Source organism: Sorex fumeus, unplaced genomic scaffold (assembly GCF_029834395.1).
Source record: "Sorex fumeus unplaced genomic scaffold, SorFum_2.1 ptg000115l, whole genome shotgun sequence".
In the NCBI taxonomy this organism is placed as follows: Eukaryota; Metazoa; Chordata; class Mammalia; order Eulipotyphla; family Soricidae; genus Sorex; species Sorex fumeus.
The window spans coordinates 12,312,555-12,320,213 of record NW_026606172.1 but is presented as its reverse complement, the minus strand read 5'-3'; positions in this window follow the sequence as shown (position 1 = coordinate 12,320,213).

The window sequence follows — 7,659 nt, the reverse complement described above, 5'->3', positions numbered from 1 at the left end:
ATATTTTATAGAAATCAATTTTTTAATAATATATAAATATCAGTCTATATAAGTGCATTTAGGTGTAGTTGTGAAATTTTGCTTAAGCTAATACCTGTGCATTAACCAAACTTCTGTAATGTCCCTCTTAAGTAATTTAGTATCTCCATGTTTCAAATCCCTTTGTTTAATTTTAATAATGTGAGCTTTAATATGGGACACAGTGAATTTGCAAGCTAAATAGTATGTTGCTTTCATATTATTGACGTTTCCGAATGACTACTTACATTATTTAAAAATTTCTGAAGTTTCCAAATGACTACAGTAATTTTTAAATAATGTAATCCCTTTTGGGCTTACAGGTCTCAGCTAGTATTGTTTGGAGACTATTCTCAGCTTAGCCATATTTAAAGACAAAGTCGTATAGATTCTTTTTTTTTATTTATGGCCTGGCTCACCCAGGGGTGTTTAAGTCTTACTCCTGGCTCTGTGGTTAGGGATTACACCTGGCAGAGATCCAGGTATTAGATGGGGTGCAAAGGATTATCCCAGGTTGGCCACCAGCAAGGCAACAGTCCTGGTAGCCAGCCATTGTCTCCCTCCCCTAAATCATATAAATTATTAATAAGCAGATTTTTGTTAATATAGCATTGTGGGAAGAATAGTTGAAGCAAATAACATATATAACTTTGAAAGTAAGACAATAGCCAGTCTGTAAGACTTCTTCCAATGAATCCCAGTCCTACTCTGTTAGGCAGACGTTTATGAAGATTTTTTCAACACTGTTTCAAGGTTATTTGTTGTGAACAATATAATATGACCTAAATTAAGCTGTGAGGTTTTTGAACTGTTACTGATTCTGGAATTGTTTCTTCCAAATCATTGGGATTAAGTGAGTGGCCTGTGTGTGGATGGCTTGAGTAATAATCCGATGATAGGTTTTATCCAGAAAAAAAAGAATGCTCCTATCAAACACCAGCACTGGACTTCTAGTAAAGTAGCTAAGTTAGAAGCCAGTCCTGTAGGAGCAGTCAATTTTGACATGACAGCAGTAACAACTGACATTTACCTCCTATTCATGATAGTCCTTGAGCCAGACCACCTTGTTCATCACCTTCTGAATTTTTGACTCAGTGTGAGGTGTTCAGTTTTATGTTTTCTCTCAACACATTAAATTTTGAGATAATTTTAAGTGAAAAAGTGGCAAGTAAACAAATAAGAAACCCTATCAATAATTACTTTTGTTGCTGGGCCATTCCTTTTATAACATTTAATATCCCACATACTGAAATGTACTTCTTTTGTTTTCACTTTTATTAAATTAAAGCACTATGATTAAAAAAATTTATTTGTATTTGAGTTTTAGACATACAGTATTGCAGCACTGATCCCCCCTCCAGTGTCAACTTCCCTACACCAATGTTCCCAAGTTCCCTACCAGATTCTTCCCCATCCCCTTTATCCTCTCAAACTTCCCCTCTTAACATAGTTTGGATCTCTTCATTTCAGTGTTGTTGAATTGGTGAATTGGATATTTGACTCTATTGTTCCTTAACACTACTTTGTACTTGTCTTTCCTAATCTGAACCCCATATATTATACTTAAATTTATGATTTTATTGTCTTAGAAAATATGATGAAGTACTAGTGGACATATTTAAATTTCCAACGGTTTTATTTTTTTCTATTTTGAGAGAGTCGCACCTGGAGATGCTCAGATATTACTCCTGGTTCTGCACTCAGTGATTACTCCTGGTGGTACTCAGAGGACTTATCGGATGCTGGGGATTGAACCTGGGTCGACTGTGTGCAAGGCAAACACTCTACCCTCTGCACTATCACTCCAGCTTCTAGGTCTCCCAAAAGTTTTATTTAAATATTCATTTACAAAATCTGAGTGATTTCAGAGTTCCCATAGTTACTGACATATTCGCTGATACTCCATCCTCCTACACATCTTATACATCATTTATTCCATTGATGTAAATTTTATTTCTCTCATCATTATAAAATGCACTTACTAAACAATAAGTTTAATTTAATGAAATATTTTATTCATATTTTTCTTTTAAAGAAATAAACATGCAATTAATATTATAATATAAAAGAAAAATAAATAATGTAATATAGGCCAAATCATTCTGTGAAAACTTCCTTACAGAAATAGAGGTAAATTAAATATACTTATACTATTGTTAACTAATATAATGCTTTGCTCAAATTAATTGAAAACCAAGTTAAGTTTGTTTAAATTTACTATTAAGAGAAAAATAAAATTTGAATTCAGAAGCTAAAATATAACTTAATAATTAAAAATGAAAATGTTTGGCATGAAAAGTGTTGAAAAAATGGAGACTTCTGCCATTTTTGTGACCTTTCATAATGCAATCAGTTTGAAAGTTAGTTAAAGTTATCCAGTAAAATCACTACATACCATTTAAAGTTCTTAATATGTATTTTGTGATAATACACATGAATATATATCTCAGTCTAGCCACAGAAACATTTATACTACAAAACAATTCAAATGTCTGTCAACCAAGTATAGAGACATAATCAACAGAATATTCATGCAATAAATAATAAATAGTGGTAAAGTGACTGAAATGAAGCTGCTTAAGTCAGTATAGTATAACTGAATTTTAGGAGCAAATTATTGAGTGGGAAGTAAGTAGAAAAACACTGTTTAGAGTTTAATTTAACACTCATGTGAAGACAGATAATGTAATTAGGCACACAAATATAGACAAATTAAGGAAATTTTTCCTTTGTTAAGACAAATGAATGTTTAGGAAAAGACATGAGCAAGATATCGCAAGGCTGCTGTTAATGTTCTATTTCTTATGCTGGGTGGTTTGTAAACAGAAAGTTTATATACACTGTATTTATCTCTGTGTATATGGATGTTATATGTCAAATATACTTTAAAATGTAAATATACAATAGATGTATAGACATATGCCTTATAGAATTAGAAACCATAATTGTTTAAACACTAACTAGACAATTAAATTCTTAGAGGTGTAGCACGATGCATGAGATCCCACGGAGGGTAAGCTATTAGCAATAAATTAATGTATCTTGATGTATTCTTGAAGGAAGATAATTTAGAACTTCCACTGAAATGCTATCGTAGAACAAATTATACAATATATGAACTATAATAGAGTAGTTAAAATTATTATAATATAAAAATATCATGAAGGCCAATTAGTATATGCACAAATAAAAACAAATAGGCATCTCTTAAACCACACATAAAATATAGAGTGCCTATAGTTTGAGAAAACAAATGTTAAAAAAGAAGATAAGAAAATTAGTCTTATTTTTTTTGTTAAAACACATATAGGCATCTATAGAAAATTGAGAAAGGATTAAACAGAATTGTTAAAATTTAATTTATAACCTTACAGCATTTATAGGGATTTTCTTAGGAAACATATTTTTAAAAAGTATCTAAATTATGATAGTTCTTCACTTGTACTAAATGTGTACTGTGTTGCACTCGCATGAAAGGTCAACAAAAATAATATAGAGATAAAAGCAAACATTTGCACATGACAATTGAATCTAAATGCAAAATACTGCTAAACTCACCAAAGTAGATACTGACCTTCTATACCAGTGGAGCATGAAATTATTTGTTCTGTATACTTTTCATAATTTTTATTGCTTCCTTAGATAAGATCACACATGTGTATGGTTATAATAAAATGCCCAAGCCCGACATTTGTCTTTGCTTCATGAAGATAAATCATGAGTGCAAATATAAGATTTCTTAGTAGTCATCTACCTAAAACCATGCACCACTATTTTATGTTTAATATGTTATCAGAGTCACTGATCATAAAAGATAGCCATGATTATCAATAATTGTGATTTTTTTGAAACCTTGAATTATAAATGACAATATAGGACAAGTCTTGAACCAGATAATGTTAATTTCTAATATTATCCAAAATTGAGTAAAGCTCTTAAAATTGCACAAATCTTATACACACATATATAGTATATATACACATATGCAAGTATATATGATATACATACATATATTATATATGTGGAGCATTCTTCTCTTTTCAAAAATAGCTTTATTATTTCACCTTCATTGCACTTTACCAGAAGTGCAAAATCCAGGACTAGACACATTTTTACTTAATAAGAAATATTGGTTCTTCTGAGAAATAACCCTGAAGGGTTTACAGGACGCAGGCAAATGATTGTTGTGAGTCTACCCCCAAAGTTACAAGACTCAAGTACATCACCGTAATATTTGTTAAGCAACTTTTAATTTTTTAAGTGAACTTAATGCTAATAAAAGAGGAATCAGGTTCAGCATTCCAATACCAATTTATGACTAAAGACAGCTGCCTTGGGATTTCCTCCAAAAACAATCCACATCATTCTTCTATAAGTATTTACAAGGCTGCAGAATTTTAAACTCTATAATCTTGAATTCATAATCATATATGTATATGGAACATGTTGTAAAGGAACTTCTTATAATTTATATCTGGAGTCAAGACTGAAACAATTAATTATATTCATCAAATATCTTGGAGAGGTGCTATGTGTTAATGCATACATTATATACATATGATAAATTATTTTCTTAAAAATTAGAGTAAACCTTCTTACCAAGTTGACTAGAATATATAAATGAAGTTAATTAAAAATAGCTGACAATCAATGTGAAGAATATTGACATGAACTCACATCTGTGAAAATCTTTTTCACTATTGACTCTCTTCCCATAACTGAGATAATTATCTGAGAAAATTGGATCTCCTTCTCAATAGTGCTATGCTTTTACTGCATATTGGTTAAAATGAGTACTTTGTTTTACTTATCTTAAAAAAATGAATGCTTTGCTATTTTGGAATCACATTTTAAATTCATAAATTTGTTTGAGGCAGAACTTTAAGGTCAACATCTGTTTCCTTATCTTACCAGAATTAAAACATTTGTCAGGATTCTTTGACCCTTTGATCACTCTTTTTATTATATTTTGCTTTTTGGGTCACACCCTGTGATGCACAGGGGTCACTCCTGGCTCTATGCTCAGGAATTACCCCTGGCAGTACTCAGGGGACCATGGGATACTGGTAACACCACACAATTCCTATCCAGAGTGATCATTTCCCACTATCTTTGCCATAATGGTCCCTTCTCAATTCCGATTGCCTTCTCCTCCTGCACTTGAGGCAAGATTCCTTAGATGTCCTATTCTTAATGTCTTGGCAGACCTGAGTAACAGTCTAGGAAGTTAAGGCATCGCTCTGACATGTGACTGTCACTGCTTTGATCCACAGAACCACACATGATTTCCCAAGTAAAATCAGGAGAGACCCCTGAGCTCAGAGCAAGAAGTAGTTCCTAGACACTGCTGAATTTGATCCAACACCCTCCCCACAAATAAATACAATAAAAAATAAAGTGTTATTTTGTGTGCCTTTACATTAAAAGCCCACTAAACTCCCTACCTTTAGAAATAACTAATCAGCTTTATTATACTTTTTATTCATTTTTTAAGCCTTCTAAAAACAATTAAAGAGATTTTGCTAGCTTTGTAAGGTTTGTTTTTTTTTGATAGTTTGGGTTTCTCTCTCTCCATATCTCTTTATTTATTTATTTATTTATTTATTTTTGGCTACAGTCTGTGATGCTCAAGCTCTGTGCTTAGGGACTATATGGGGTCTACTATGAGTGCCTGGTATCAATTAACAAGCTGAAATAATTAAAGACAAGTGTTCCACCCACTGTACTATATCTCCAGCTCTTAAAAAAATGTAGTTATAGCAGATGTGAGATTTCATGTTAAATTGAAAAAGAGTCCTACATAAAGCTGTGTGATTAAACTTTTCAATAAGAAAAAAATTGAAACACTGAAGAGGCTCTAAAATCACATGCTAATATATCTGCATGCATGCCATAATGTTAGTGGCTCCCCTTGAGGGATTAAAAATAAATATATATATAAGAAATATGACACCATTTCCTCATACAGACATAGAATACTATTTGTGATAATAAATTATAGGTATGACTGAATGTGGAGATGAAAATTAAACCTGAACATAGAGGGATCAGTCAATAAATACTCTTTGACTGATTTATAGCCAAGACTGTAATCTTAAATGCATCCAAAAGTTAATTTAAAAAAATAATCAAAATAAAAGAAATAAGTGATAAAAACTCATTATTATAAATTCCCAAACTCCAGTACAACATTCTTTCTTTTAGGGACAGATACATCAAAATAGAGGTTATATATGTATTCATGTGTATGTATATATATACACAATTATACATATATTTAATAAAATCATATTTATAATATGTCAGTTTGCATAATTAAAATATAACACAAAACATATAAATTATATATAGTTTTGTGATGATTATTCTTAATTAAAATACAACTACATCTTAGAATGTGAACAACCTGTGCAAACATTTATTTTTTATGTTCTTTCATTCAGACCAAAACTTTATAAAATTAAAAGATATAACAAGGATGAGAAATAGTATACTGACTAAGTTTCTTAATTTGCATGAGACCAGCCCAGATTGGATTCCTGGCACCACAAATTGTCCCACAAATACCCCCCAGGACTGATCCCTGACCATAGTTAAGTGAGACTCCAAACCAAATAATTTCCCTATATTTCCCTTTTGTCTTCATATCTGGAATTAAGAGTGTATGTGCTTAGTACTTCACCTTTTCAGAGTGCAAGAACTCCACCATAAATGTTTCCCTTCATGAATCTGAAAAATAATCAATTACAATGAAATCTTATCACGTACCTTCTACCAACCAGCTCTTAATACTCTCTCCAAGCAAAATACACGTTTGTCATTTGTATACCTCATAGTTAATTTGGGATAGAGCACACAATTTATTCATTTATTACATATTGGGCAGATTATGCATGATTTCCAGAATGTTATTATATTGTGTTCCTACAAGATTGCAAGTCACAGCACTCTTTAGTTTGTTGAATAGCGATTAAGGAAAAATATGAAGAAATGAAGCTGGCCTTTTCAAAAAACTGAAAAAGCTCAGTAATAAATGCTTTTCTATATTTTCAACAATAGAAATTTTATGCATATTATCCAATAAAAATACTATGATCTTAATTTTTCTTAATTTTTCTGTAATAACTGCTTTAAAGCTCCTCACTATTCTCATTATTTGTAGAGAATTGTCACAAATTAATATGTAACCTTACATATTATTATTATTATTATTATTTACAGTTTTAGATATATAAAAATATTTATAGCTGGAGAGATAGCACAGGGTAGGTAGGTCGTACGCCTTGCACTTGGCCAACCCAGGTTTGATCCCTTTGTCCCTCTCCCAGAGCCGGGCAAGCTACTGAGAGTATCTCGCCCTCAGGGCAGAGCCTAGCAAGCTACCTGTGACATATTTGTTATGCCCAAAAAGCAGCAACAAGTCTCACAATGGAAATGTTACTGGCTCCCCCTCTAGCAAATCGATTAACAACGGGAGGGAGGGCAGTGCTACAGACAGCGCAGTGCTACCTTTGCAAAGATCTTAAGTACAATTAGAAAATGATATAGAGATGACAAGCCATTTACTTTGCCCATTTTTTTCAGAATTTGTTGATATTCACTTAATGTAGACTGATCTTTACTAGAGAATCACTGTATATA